Raw genomic sequence first — 15,139 nt, 5'->3', positions numbered from 1 at the left:
CCAGGTCAGCAGATTAGTTACAGGTACAGTATTAAAATAGTCATTTGATTATAAAATATGAACTTCAAATTGTACCCTAGTCCAGGGATCTTAATCGGCTGATTATAGCAGGCTTATATTAAATGGAATGGGGGCTTAATTACCCTATTTCCTACCAGGACTTCTTTTGACCCAATTCAGGGGCAGATCCAGAGGGGGTGGGGGATCAGCTACATAAAGAATTTGTAAAACAACACTTTTTATGAGAAAAGTGTCAGGTCGTGTGCTTTAGCCTTTATCATCAGATGGTGGGATATAGGCATATGTGATATCACAATTAATGCTTTGCATTAATGAAATTGAATCACAATGTTATAATAATTCATAAACATACATTATACAAGAGCTAAATCTGCATATTGCAGGTCTTTCTTTAGGCCTGAAATGTTATATAAACTATTAATTAGACATTAACTTATTCAAACCATAATCAACTCTCGATGTCATCTTATGTGTCAGATTTTCACTGGATTTGAATCCGATTTGCTGCTCAATGCTCATTGATGATTAAATCCAAAAATGGATAATCGAGAATGTTTTTTATCGTACTACTTTAGGCTGAAAATTCAAAAGATAATATCTTGGTTCAGAGTGGATCATTTGAGTGAAATTTCATTATATTCTATTTACGTTATCTATTTTTTTAACTATTATAGCGATAACAGTCAACTCTTTATCTAATCTCCCATAATGCCTCTTAATAAAATTGACGCCAAACGGGGGTGTTGGATTTCTCTTAAAAAAGCTCAGTGTGTATGTATATACGCCAAAATGACCACAGAGCCTATGTATTTCTCAAAAATTTTCAAGACCAGTGGGTGGGGGGGCATTATATGTATCTCAGGTACCAGGCAAACCCCTTCCTGCAAAAATTCCTGGATCTGCCCCTGAAAATGGATTAAGAATCCTGCCTAGTCCCTCATTCAGAAATCCTGGATACACCACTACTGAAAAACTTCAAGTCAAGTAGTGGTAACTCTTGTAAGAGTGGTGTAACGAGTGCACTTTAGGTCTGTAAAGTTCTCTGGTTTCGAAGATGATTTCAGACTTGTACAGAACAAGCCGTAAAGTTGCCTGTTCAACATCGTTGGTTTTCTGAGAGTCCTTCAGTTTCTTCCCACAGCTATAAAGACCCAAAGTGCAAGCTACTTTTTGAAATAAAAATTATCCTAAAATGACGGTTTTCTTTTACATGTAGCTTTTACTACTCCTGAGGAGCTATAGTAGCTAAGTGAGTAAGATGCTGGCTAGCTAGCCTGGAGGTTGCGGGTTCGATCCCGGTGTTTGCCGAGAAAGTTGCGCAGGACAGAGGGCCCGATAAGGACATTTGTTTAGTCATTTGGATGGAACAAAAAAACAAGGTCCTGTGTACACATGTGCATGAACGTAAAAGATCCCTCGATAGTTGGAATTTGATATAAGAATAGTCTGTAGCGCCGCTGTCCATGCAAAATTTTCCTCATAACACACTGAATGGCATAATGTGCCAGTCTTCATTATCCCAGTCTGAACAGAATAGTAGGACGTTAAAACCCATTTCATTTCCTTTTACTACTTTACTAGTTGTAAATTGGGTCCACATGAAAAAGAACCTGTGACTGTTGGAAATCGAGATTGATCTTGGTTTTCTGCTCCACACTTGCCTTATCAATCCTAGAGCTTCCAATATTTGACAATGAGAACCAGACTTGAAAACTGGTTGTCCAGTTCCACTGCAACAGTGACAATCATGGAAAGGGAAAGCTTAATATTTACGAAGATTCTGACTCATCTAAATGTACTTTAGAATTCGATCCAAATACAACAAAATAAAACAGACTATAGAAATGAAAAACATTAATAATGTGTATTAAGTGAACAACAAAACAAATATATCTGTAAATATATCAAATGTATAAAAAAAAGATTAAAGAATCGATATAAATATTGTATATGATTATCACTGAGTGTCAATAATTCTTCTAATAATATATTTTAACAGTATTGCCAGGCAACCAAAAATACGCACACCAGCAGCTTTGTCATCCATACTGACAGAAAACTGGCAACTATTACTCCATTGAAAAAAAGTCCAACCGTCTATTCTGAGTATTTACAGAGGGAATACTTGATTGAACTTTTCGGAATTTAATTCTCAAAATCCCAAAAATAGTGCACAGCGCATGTGTCAACTGCATAAGAATCTTATGCAGTAAGAAAATATTTCGACCTACCATATCTGCTGAAACAGGAAACAAATTCAATTACACGCCAAACGATTGCAATTTATGACTTTCCGAACTGACAATCGAGCATCCCCAGAGTATCAAAGTCAAGGGAAATAACTCTTAACAGTAAATATTAAGTCCTGAAGAGCTTTGATGATTGGGGCAATAACTCTCTAAATATACTCTTCAAAAAAAGTAGGGGATATTGAAATGCAAATACCTATGCAGGTTGCGATATGATAAATAGTCATGGACATTTGACATGCTGTGAGAGTATGTTCACAGATGAAGAACTTAACCCCCCTACAGAACCGCTGAGCTGCACATGCGACACGCAATAGCGCCATACACGTGGGAGGGTTTCATTGTCAAATTTGACACTTCAAGGAAGGGGTGATGAAAACTGCTGTGTGCTGGTTTATCTATCCATGTTTGCTTTCCTATCGGTTCTTGCATAAGATATACTGTTAAGCGTATCTTTGCTTTAGTGTGTTACGTTTAATTTGATCGGGAGACGTGTTCATCGACGTCAACGTCAACCGACAACACTGCAAGAATTGGTCGTGATTGGACGGTTGATAAGGAGCATGCCACGACAAATTGCTGGTGGACTGGTGGAGCAATTGCCCATTATTAAGACAAAAATCAAAAACGTCCATTTTCACTTTTGACGGTGTATCGCTTTGCGAGTGAAATGGGGCCGTCAGATAAGCCGCCCATATGAACTGTTTATGTTCATGTGTAGGCAATTGGCCTGTTATGAACATTCATTGGTTACCTCTAATAAAAACAGTAGTGCATTTCCACAGTTTTGTATTGTTTCTGAATATCCCCTACTTTTTTTGAAGAGTATATATTCTGGAAATCTGACTTTTAATATAGTTGTTCCTTAGGAGTAACAAAATTTTCTAACAGATCAAAATTTCTGATCTGTGGTACGTTGTCAGACGGAATGACGACAATATACATGTACCCTTATATTTCATGTATAAAAATGATATGTTACACAAATGATAGTGTTAATAATTGCGTTCTCTCAGTAACTAACAAGAGATATACTACTAATAGTAGCAAGGACTGGTGTGAAAGGAAAATGAAAGAGATGTCACAATTTTGAAAATATGATTTTCTGAAGTTCTTACATAATTTTCTTTTATAGAGAATCTTTGTGTAATCATGTTTCAGTTAGGATAGCCTGAGTAGAAAATGAATAGATCTAAATCTGATAATTAATGAAAAATCTTTAAAAAAACAAACTATAGAAAAGAGATTCAAACTCAACCGTGAGCACGTGCTCCTTGGAGAGATAAGAGATATACCAAAGAAACTAGTATGCCTAGTAGAGAAGGGTGTTTTTTCTTAGCCCAAAGGCCAAAATCTATTAAGATTATATTTGTTCTGCACAGAAAGGGAGGAACAGCTTGTACCCATGTGCCTAGTATTAATCCGATTTGCAAGATTTAATTTTGCTGTCTGGTAGCGCAAACAACAAGTTAATTCTTAAACTCAATAAATAATAAAAGACTAGATCTTGCCACAGACAAAGGACAAGCCATCCAGGAATATATTCTAAAGTTATCAATCCCATAATATTAAATCTGTAATGACTATAATCCCATGAACAAGCATCAAAATATCGTAAAACCAACCCACAAGTGAACTCCCATACATAAATAAATAGGATATAAATAGGTAGTCTATGTTTTATAGTGTAGTCGTGCTTGACACAATAACTATAAATTTGTTCCACGAAGAAACTGCAACTTCCATATATGAAGAAAGAAAAGATGGTGGAGTATCCTTTCAGCATCCAGTTTCCTTCTGGTTTGAGAATAAAGTCGAACAATGCTGTGAAGACAATTTCATCCAACAAGCCATGCATCCCGTAAAAATAGAATCTGGCCCATGATGGCAGAGGATATGACTTTACTTGTGACATTTCACCTGAATAAAATAAAAATATTTGATATATTACACTACATGCAATCCTGGATATACATGTAAGGCACCTGTCAGTCACAAATTATCACACAGCCGCAGGGTATACTATATATATATTATAAGATATAAGTTGTGTATTAAATTGTCCTGCACCACTGAACTTTCTCAGTCAACACTGGGATTGAACCCCAGAAACCCTGGTTAGTGTGCCAGCCCCTTACTCACAAAGCCACTGTGGCCCAAGATAAGATAAGATAAGATGTTTATTGCATCAAAACATCCATGAAGGACAGCATGCATACATATACACTTAGACATACTTGTAGTCATATACATTCAATAATACATATTACATAGACAACTCAATACATTTATACAAACAGTTAGATAACAAACCTTAATCTCTCAACCCTCCGTGTTTCGAGTTAAGAACTGAGGCCATGACCTATAACGTTGCAGCTGCCGGAGCGATTCACACCCGGCATTTTTAAACAAAACTGACAATAGTTTTAATCAAAACAACGATTGATTATTATTATTTATAATATTTCTACAACACCCAACTACAATTAAGCATATAATCCTACCTGAAACGGGTACAAATCGTCGTTTTTAAAATCGAGGCGTTAAGCCGTTACTAAGACCGCCATCTTTTTAAACGATACGCTGTCATCATGAAGGCGGGGCTAAATATAAGGCTTTTATAACAGCCAATCAAAAGGAAAATCGAAAGCACAGTAACTATGAATGGATTTCGATGGCGGTGAAATGTCAGACAAAAACAACGCTTCATTAATTTAAACGCGAATATTTGGAGTTAGGCGACAGTTGTGCCACTACATTGGCCTCTGTAAGTTTAATTAATCATAATATCATAAACTTATCTATTTTAAAGATGTTACATGCATTAATAAAGAAATTGAGTTTGCCACTTGGAACTAAAGGCATCCAATCGTAGCTAAAAACAAACACATCAGTATACATGTATCTCAACGTTTTTAGCTACGTTCTCGTAGCTAACAAACAGTATACTACATGTACAACTGCTTATGAGAGGAATGGCGGCTCAGTGAGTAACAGGCTGACACACTAACCAGGAGGTCCCAGGCTAAAGAATAAAAGTCCTATGGATTTTCCAGCCTGGTTTTATTGGTTAAGGACAAAGGGCCTGTCCCAGAAGAATGTCTAGTTATTCAGATAGTAAGGGAAAAAAAGTCCAGTGTAGGCCTATATATTTGTGTGCACATTTTGGTAGTTGAAATTCCATAACAGTAGGAGGAAATGCTGTTTCCACTCCTGGCAATATTTTACCTCATGGCCCTTGGTGCATAAAATAAGATTTTAAGGTAGCTGCATTTCATTTCAAATTCATATGAGGCAGGGTCTATCTTCACACCACAGTCTCAATAAAACAAAACTTAATTAATGTGAGGACCATTGTTATTTTATAGTTATGACCGATTGTTGTTAAGAGGGGAAAGTCCAAAATATTTAGTACTACTAGTACTAGTAGGCCTAAATCCATACGGTATCTAATAATTAATATTCCACATCTTTTTACAATAAATTATTATGCACATAACCTGTAGCTTTATCTACTTCATAATAAAAACTATACCTTTTTTGAACAGAAACAAACAATCACTGGATAAGGATAGGTTTAAGAAGTGTTGATCGACAGCCTTTGGCTTAAACTGCCTAAGTCATTCTAGATATCACTCAGTTTACATTAGTGATCAAATATTTAAATAGTTACGCAGGTCAATCATTCAAGGTACGGTAACTCTTGCATGAAATATTTCTTATTAAACTATCGACTCGAACTGCATCCACTCAAAACTACCTTTATGTAGGCCGTTCTCGTTCAATATTGACTATAGTATAGTCTGTATCTTGATTCCCTGCGCTGTAACTCAAACTGTGTAAAGTTTAAGTTCCCACTGACATTTTGAAGGAAGAAATACTCACGGAAAGAAAGGTCTTAATCGATAAATTCGATACGCATGTCACAGCATTTCCAATTAAACATCACTGGGCAACAATAAAACCCACTAAAACTAAAACGGTCCAGTAAAACACGCTTATCCAATATCAGGCTTGTGTACAACTCCATTGGCTTCCATGTTGGAATAGTTTGACCTAATTAATTATACAATCCATTAAAAACGAAGAATCAAATTTAAACCGAAACGAAATGTATTTTATCACTCTTTTTCCTGTTCACTTTAGCTTAATGTGTACACGTATAATTATAGGTTGCTTATTTTTTTTTTCATTCGTTCCCTGCAGTACTAACTACCTCGATCACATGCTAGATATAGGACAGAAAATGAAATGAAATGAAATGGGGTTTAACGTCCTACTGTTTTGATCCTAAACTGGGCTAATGAAGACGGGCATACAGTGTGCTATGAGGGAAATTTTGCCCGGGCAGCGGCACTACGGCCTACTCTTATATCGAATTCCAACCGCCAAGGGATCTTTTACGTGCACGCCAATGTGTACACGGGGCCTCGGTTTTTCGTCCCATCCGAACGAGTAGACAGCATGTCCTCGTCAGGCCCTTCGTCCTGCATCACTGACAAGGGAGAACCACGCCGGAAAATCTGGATGAACTTTCTCAGCCAATGCAGGGATCGAACACCCTTTATCCGGACCCGCGTTGGTGCTAAATGATAAGGCTTGCTCAGTTTTAGGTTGTAGGTCACGAGATGTAAACAGGGCTAGCGTTATAATCCCTAGTCTGGAGATAGCGGTTTTGCTCCCGGTGTTGGCCGAGAAAGTTGATCGAGAATCTAATTGGCCACTGGTTCTGCAATGGTTAATCACCTAATCAGGCCCTAAAATAACGTGCCTTGGAGAACGAACGTGCTTCCAAATGAAAAATCCGTGCTTCAAAATAATAAAAACCGTGCTCTGAAAAAAAATGGTGTAGTACTCTAACAAAAGTATTTCTGGAGGGCCAAATAGAAATACTTCGCCTCGTTTCCAGTCTCGACCTCCAGATGCACTCCTTAAAGAGACTTTAAAAGCCAATAATTAGTTTTGTATTATTTTGTATACTTGTTACTGATATAATTTGAGTTTTGATGTTGATGTGGTCATAGAATTTGAGTTTTGATGTTGATGTTATGATTGAATTGGAATTATAATTATAATTAAAATAATATTATCGTAACAAAAGCGGTGTGATATCTTCCTAGTGCTGAGCTTTCATGCGAAAAAAAAATCTGAATACAGCCAAATAAACTCCTATCTAAACTGTGTCAAATTATTCCACAGATGCCGTTTTTCAGCTCTAAATTTTTTTTTAAAAAAAATTGGGCTAGGCTCTCCAGAACCCCCGCCGGCGCGCTTCACACCCCTAGGCTGGCGCTCGCGGGCGGTCGGTTTGGCAGGCAGACCGCAACTCGGCGGACACAGAATCCGTGCTACGAGAATTAAACCCTATTTTAGGCCCTGTTTGTTTGGAAGAGATTACTGAAAGCAAATGTTTAAATTTTAACAACCATTTTTGAAAATATTGCCTGTACATGACATGACGAGAAAACGAAACTAGCTTGGTTAACCTTGCACTCCAGTCATACATAATTTTTCTCCTCGGATTTAGGCCATTATATTTTATTTATTTTGAAAAACATATTATGTCCCACGTTCCAAGGCTCATGGAAGATGACGTTGCAAGTAAATGGTATGTGGCTGAATGGGACCACGATAAGGTTGATTAGGACCATTATTTGAATAAGAGTATTTAAAATATGTATGCGCCTTTATACATTTTTTTGAATACAAGGAAATGTGACTCTGCAAATACAGAAAGGACACAATATAAACCGCCCCCAACAAACTGGCTGATTGAGCTCGGTTTAGTTACAGTTGTCTGTCATATCTACGAAAATATTCTTGCATAACAATACATATGTACATGTATGTTATTTTGTTGAATATATCGCACCAACCGTACATTAGAAGACCATATATACGAGCTTCCGGACAATTCCAAGTTAGTAGCACCCTAGGAGGGCTGAATTATTGGTGGAACAGAAGAAAATTATGAGATCAATTTCATATTCAGTTACATTGAGCACTTCATATTTCTGCAGATTAGATATTAAAAGGACAATCGATAAAAGTTTATACTTGCTGATGTTATGAAAGCAAGGGACTTAAAACGATGTGTCAGATGAAAAAAAAAATTACGACCCAATGCCCACTCCCACCACCCCCATTGACTATTGACATTATTAAATTGTTGCCTGATTAGTGACTATCCAATTATAGTCTGGAGGCTCAGCGTGGGGGGTGTCCATCAAATGGGCACAAAACCAGACCCAACTTTTCTAGAGTAAAATTTTGCGTAGAATACGATGCCGAGTGGTAATCAGTCCGCCGTTGGGGCGTTTTCGAGATTTTCGGGGGCAAAGGTCAAATGGGTTCATTTGCACTGAAAGTGAATGCGCGGTCATTCTTGTATCATGAAAATAAGCTGAAAACGATCGAAAGTAATCACACTTTCAATAAAAATGTATTGCACCATTCGCGATGTTCACCAAACTCCCATCCATGATCTCCCCAGAAAGACACGATAGTGTTGTTGGCAAGCCCTAAATTATCTAATTCCTGAATTACTTGTCCCACCAGGGAATCCATGTATGAAACAACATTGTAATAAACTCTCCGAACAGCTTTCACTGTGTTTATTGGTAATGTTGTATTAATTTCACCTGACGAGTTACGCTTAGCAATGTCACCAAAACCTCGCAAATACCAAAAATTATACCAAGCGACATCTGGCATATTCACGGGTGCATATTCGTTGTCTGGTAACCGAATGTCTTCCATTGGATATAAATCCAAAAACTCCTCTCGAAAAATAAATGGTACATGAGACTTATGAAAACCAACAGCAACGAAAAATGGTTGTTGTCCACTCATTGCAGCTGGTGCTACAGTTTGTAAAACCATTACTGCTTTGTCTGCTAAAATCATATCTGTTAACGGTTGTTTTTCATATTCTGACCTAGGAATTGCAACCCAACTATGTTCATGCTCAAAATAATGGCTTCCATTGGCGTGAAAATAAGGAACAAACCACGAAATTGGATCATCATTATCTGAAGCTGCTTCGCCTATCGTAGTAAAATTACCTCCTACTGTTCTGAAGTAATGTATCTGGTCGTCTGCTAGTTAACAAAGATGACCTGCTAGGATTACACAGAGCTTGTTGCACGAAAGCTTTCTTCAGCAAAAGACTTTTCATGGCCAACGCATCTATAATGGGTGTGTACATCTTAGAATGAACAGGACTAGGAAAATCTGGCCCTCATAAGCCCCAATTGGAGGCCTCATGTCATCCGACACAAGAAAAAGAACATTTTTCCTGGCATGAGTCGAGAGGAGGCACACCATAAATATAAAACATGGCGCAGCAGTTCCCAATCGGTCGTGATAAATTTCAAGAGGTGTTCGTTCACGCTATCTGTGGTCGAGAGGTTATGGGCACTGTTATTTATCTGTCGAACAGTTATTTTAAGCCAAGTACTCTCAAGGTCGCGGAGATAATACGGTTATGGTAATTTAGAAGGATGCACATTACCAAAATGCTTTAGCACCTGGTCACCAACAGAAATTGGTATCAAATGTTAGTTTGCTGGCTAATCATTTGATAAAATTTGTTGATTGTATTGAATATAGGAGGTAGGGATGGACGAACTGGATATAAATTGATCTAATAAAGTTCGGCTCCCCCGATTATTCGACCTGCAAGCACCAAGACTAACCGAATATTGTGTACCCTGAAATTCCAAAAGAACTAGTCTCATCGATGATGTTATGTTACTTGAAAAAGTATCAATTTTGTTGGAAGTACAATATGTTAGCTATACTATGAATACCCATACAATACAAGCCCAAGCAGCCTCCTTTTCAACATGATAATGACAGTAACTGAAAATCTTATAGATTTAATCCCACAAAAAATCTACGACCCTTTCCAATTTTGTGACCCACAAGTCCCTCTTTCAGAAATCATGGATTCGCCACTGAGATACTTCAACGCATTAAATCAGAAAATAATGCCACCTATACTCTTGTAGGAGTGGTTTTCTCCCTTCTATTTCATAAGGTTGTGTACGTTCTGTTGGTAATAAAGTAATCATAATATCAAAGCAAATGAGAGAGTGAAGGCAATGAAAACCTGTTAAATATCTGTTGAATTCATAATTGAAAAAAAAAAACCAGAGCCAAATGTGACTTATCTTTATTAAATTTACAGTTCTGATACTTAGGATGAACGGAACATTTTTGAAATTATGACTTAACTTTTGCGCCAACCATTATGAAGAAGCGAACTTAACATGGTCCTTAATGTTACATAGCCTACATCATAAGCATGGTTATAATTTTCTTCAGGGTCATTTGTGTGGTTGTACAACTCTATACCATATAATCTATTCCAGTCCGGTTTATAGATAGGTGATTTATTAAATGCTGGCCATTCCGTGTATCGATACTGCTGTGTACGTACGGTATAACCCATAACAGCCTGATTTCCTACCGTTCTTGGATATTGTGAAAATGCCGCCTTCTTCAATGGCATGTTGGGGTTGGTAACTAGGGGCATAAGACTCTTCCCTTCCGTGCATAGAATGGTTTTAGTTGAATCTTCAGGACACAGGGGTAATGGTTTCAACCCAGCAGCTTCTACTAAAGTAGGGAATAAATCAACAAACTCCGTCAACTGCTCTGTAATAATGCCATTATCCGTTACTTCTGGAATGTGAATCATCATGGGAGCATGGACAGCATTCTCAAAGTTAGAGTGTTTACACCATTCACCATGTTCTCCCAACTCCCATCCATGATCTCCCCAAAAAGACACGATAGTGTTGTTGGCAAGTCCTAAATTATTTAATTCCTGCATCACTTGCCCAATCAAAGAATCTGTGTATGAGACGGCGCTGTAATAAGCTCTCCGGAGATCTTTGACTATAGATGTCGCGAATGTTGTATTAATTTCTCCAGAAGCGTTAAGTTTAGCAATGTCACCAAAACTTCTCAAATAGTTAAAGTTATACCAAGCTACATCCGGCATATTGACAGGTGCGTATTCATTATCGGGCAACCGAATATCTTCCATTGGGTATAAATCTAAAAACTCTTCCCTGAACACAAATGGTAAATGAGGTTTATGGAAACCAACAGCGACGAAAAATGGTTGTTGGCCGCTTTTTGCAGCTGGTGCTACAGTTTGTAAAACCTTTACTGCGTTGTCTGCTAAAATCATATCGGGTAACGGTTTCTGTTCATATTCCGATCTCGGAATGGCCATCCAACTGTGTTCCTTCTCAAAATAAGGAGCTGCAGATTTGGCGTGAAAATATGGAACAGACCATGAAATAGGATCATCGTTATCTGAAGCTGCTTCTCCTGGATGGAAAATCTTACCCATACCAACGGTCATGTAACCATTCTCTTTGAAGTACTGTGGTATCGTAGTAAAATTACCTCCAACTTTTCTGAAGTAATGTATTAGATCGTAAATATGTGTAGTATCTGGTCGTCTACTTGTTAATAAAGATGACCTGCTAGGATTACACAGAGCTTGTTGCACGAAAGCTTTCTTCAGCAAAATACTTTTCTTGGCCAATGCATCTATATTGGGTGTGTACATCTTAGGATGAACAGTACTTGGAAAATCTGGACCCTCATAAGCCCCAATTTGAGGCCTCATGTCATCCGACACAAGAAAAAGAACATTTTTCCTTGCATGAGTCGAGAGGAGGCACACGATAAAAATAAGTAAAGAATTCATTTTACCATGTGTTAACGTGGTCGCCTTGTTGCATTAGAAATTCACTGTTCTAGATCAAATGATTAATGTAAAGATAAATAAATGATATCAAAAAATAATGCAGCGCACTTTATCACCACCTCCTATCAGTATGCATATAGGCTACCTTTATCTAAAATAGACTCGAGAAATCTGTTGTTGTTTTGTTTATTATTATTTTAGAAGCACCATTTGGATTGGATCTCTATAAAAAAAAAAATGGCATAGCAAATCCCAATCGGTCGTGATAAATTTCAAGAGGTGCTCGTTCACGCTATCTGTGGTCGAGAGGTTATGGGCACTGTTATTTATCTGTCGAACAGTTATTTTAAGCCAAGTACTCTCAAGGTCGCGGAGGTAATACGATTATGGTAATTTAGAAGGATGCACATTACCAAAATGCTTTAGCTCCTGGTCACCAACGGAAATTGGTGTCAAATGTTAGTTTGCTGGCTAATCATTTGATAAATTTGTTGATTGTATTGAATATAGGAGGTAGGGATGGACGAACTGGATATAAATTGATCTAATAAAGTTCGGCTCCCCCGATTATTCGACCTGCAAGCACCAAGACTAACCGAATATTGTGTACCCTGAAATTCCAAAAGAACTAGTCTCATCGATGATGTTATGTTACTTGAAAAAGTATCATTTTTGTTGAAGTACAATATGTTAGCTCTTCTATGATTACCCATACAATAAAAGCTCAAGCAGCCTCCTTTTCAACATGATAATGACAGTAACTGAAAATCATAGATTTAATCCCTCAAAAAATCTACGACCCTTTCCAATTTTGTGACCCACAAGTCCCTCTTTCAGAAATCATGGATTCGCCACTGAGATACTTCAACGCATTAAATCAGAAAATAATGCCACCTATACTCTTGTAGGAGTGGTTTTCTCCCTTCTATTTCATAAGGTTGTGTACGTTCTGTTGGTAATAAAGTAATCATAATATCAAAGCAAATGAGAGAGTGAAGGCAATGAAAACCTGTTAAATATCCGTTGAATTCATAATTGAAAAAAAACCCCAGAGCCAAATGTGACTTATCTTTATTAAATTTACAGTTCTGATACTTAGGATGAACAGAACATTTTTGAAATTATGACTTAACTTTTGCGCCAACCATTATGAAGAAGCGAACTTAACATGGCCCTTAATGTTACATATCCTAAATCATAAGCATGGTTATAATTTTCTTCAGGGTCATCTGTATGGTTGTACAACTCAATACCATATAATCTATTCCAGTCCGGTTTATAGATCGGTGATTCATCAAATGCTGGCCATTCCGTGTATCGATACTGCTGTGTACGTACGGTATAACCCATAACAGCCTGATTTCCTACCGTTCTTGGATATTGTGAAAATGCCGCCTTCTTCAGGGGAATGTTGGGGTTGGTAACTAGGGGCATAAGACTCTTCCCTTCCGTGCATAGAATGGTTTTAGTTGAATCTTCAGGACACAGGGGTAATGGTTTCAACCCAGCAGCTTCTACTAAAGTAGGGAATAAATCAACAAACTCCGTCAACTGCTCTGTAATAATGCCATTATCCGTTACTTCTGGAATGTGAATCATCATGGGAGCATGAACAGCATTTTCAAAATTAGATTCTTTGCACCATTCGCCATGTTCTCCTAACTCCCATCCATGATCTCCCCAGAAAGACACGATAGTGTTGTTGGCAAGTCCTAAATTATTTAATTCCTGCATCACTTGCCCAATCAAAGAATCTGTGTATGAGACGGCGCTGTAATACGCTCTCCGGAGATCTTTGACTATAGATGTCGCGAATGTTGTATTAATTTCTCCAGAAGCGTTAAGTTTAGCAATGTCACCAAAACTTCTCAAATCGCTAAAGTCATACCAAGCTACATCCGGCATATTGACAGGTGCGTATTCATTATCAGGCAACCGAATATCATCCATTGGGTATAAATCTAAAAACTCTTCCCTGAACACAAATGGTAAATGAGGTTTATGAAAACCAACAGCAACGAAAAATGGTTGTTGGCCGCTTTTTGCAGCTGGTGCTACAGTTTGTAAAACCTTTACTGCGTTGTCTGCTAAAATCATATCTGGTAACGGTTTCTGTTCATATTCCGACCTCGGAATGGCCATCCAACTGTGTTCTAACTCAACATAAGGACCTGATTTGGCATGAAAATATGGAACAGACCATGAAATAGGATCATCGTTATCCGAAGCTGCTTCTCCTGGATGGAAAATCTTACCCATACCAACGGTCATGTAACCATTCTCTTTGAAGTACTGTGGTATCGTAGTAAAATTACCTCCAACTTTTCTGAAGTAATGTATTAGATCGTAAATATGTGTAGTATCTGGTCGTCTACTTGTTAATAAAGATGACCTGCTAGGATTACACAGAGCTTGTTGCACGAAAGCTTTCTTCAGCAAAATACTTTTCTTGGCCAATGCATCTATATTGGGTGTGTACATCTTAGGATGAACAGTACTTGGAAAATCTGGACCCTCATAAGCCCCAATTTGAGGCCTCATGTCATCCGACACAAGAAAAAGAACATTTTTCCTTGCATGAGTCGAGAGGAGGCACACGATAAAAATAAGTAAAGAATTCATTTTACCATGTGTTAACGTGGTCGCCTTGTTGCATTAGAAATTCACTGTTCTAGATCAAATGATTAATGTAAAGATAAATAAATGATATCAAAAAATAATGCAGCGCACTTTATCACCACCTCCTATCAGTATGCATATAGGCTACCTTTATCTAAAATAGACTCGAGAAATCTGTTGTTGTTTTGTTTATTATTATTTTAGAAGCACCATTTGGATTGGATCTCTATAAAAAAAAAAATGGCATAGCAAATCCCAATCGGTCGTGATAAATTTCAAGAGGTGCTCGTTCACGCTATCTGTGGTCGAGAGGTTATGGGCACTGTTATTTATCTGTCGAACAGTTATTTTAAGCCAAGTACTCTCAAGGTCGCGGAGGTAATACGATTATGGTAATTTAGAAGGATGCACATTACCAAAATGCTTTAGCTCCTGGTCACCAACGGAAATTGGTGTCAAATGTTAGTTTGCTGGCTAATCATTTGATAAATTTGTTGATTGTATTGAATATAGGAGGTAG

The sequence above is a fragment of the Patella vulgata genome, chromosome 7, assembly GCF_932274485.2.
Source record: "Patella vulgata chromosome 7, xgPatVulg1.2, whole genome shotgun sequence".
Taxonomy (NCBI): domain Eukaryota; kingdom Metazoa; phylum Mollusca; class Gastropoda; family Patellidae; genus Patella; species Patella vulgata.
Note: the sequence above shows the minus strand (reverse complement) of the source record.